The sequence below is a fragment of the Nannospalax galili genome, unplaced genomic scaffold (genome assembly GCF_000622305.1).
Source record: "Nannospalax galili isolate Female #2095 unplaced genomic scaffold, S.galili_v1.0 scaffold546, whole genome shotgun sequence".
Classification (NCBI taxonomy): Eukaryota; Metazoa; Chordata; class Mammalia; order Rodentia; family Spalacidae; genus Nannospalax; species Nannospalax galili.
The window spans coordinates 1,167,645-1,168,257 of NW_008355158.1; positions in this window are offsets into that span (position 1 = coordinate 1,167,645).

Consider the following 613-nt stretch of genomic DNA (forward strand, 5'->3'; position numbering starts at 1 on the left):
TGGATGAGTGTTCCCCTTTCCCCACATCCTCTCCAACATTTGGTATCATTTGTTTTCTTGATCTTAGCCAGTCTGATTGGGGTAAGGTGAAATCTTAAAGTGGTTTTAATTTGCATTTCCCTAACTATTAGGGATGTTGAAAATCTTTTTAAGATGTTTCCTAGCCATCTTTACTTCTTCTTTTGAGAACTCTCTGTTCAGCTCCTTAGCCCATCTTTTAATTGGGTTGCTTGTCTCGGTTCTCTGTTTTTGAGTTTGTTATAAATTCTGGTTATCAAACCTGTGTTGGATGTGTCACTGGAGAAGATTTTCTCCCATTCTGTGGGTTTCTGTTTGCTTCTTTGGTTGTCTCCTTTGATGTACAGAAGCTTTTTAATTTAATGAGTTCCCATTTGTTAATTCTTGCCCTTGTTTCCTGAGCAATTGATGTCCAGTTTAGAAAATCCTTTCCTACACCTGTATCTTGTAGGTTTTTCCCAATGTTTTCTTCGAAGAGGTTCAGAGTTTCAGGCTTTACATTGACGTCTTTGATCCATTTGGAATTGACTTTTGTGCAGGGTGAAAGAAAGGGGTTTAGTTTCATTCTTCTACAGGTGCAGATCCAGTTTTGGCA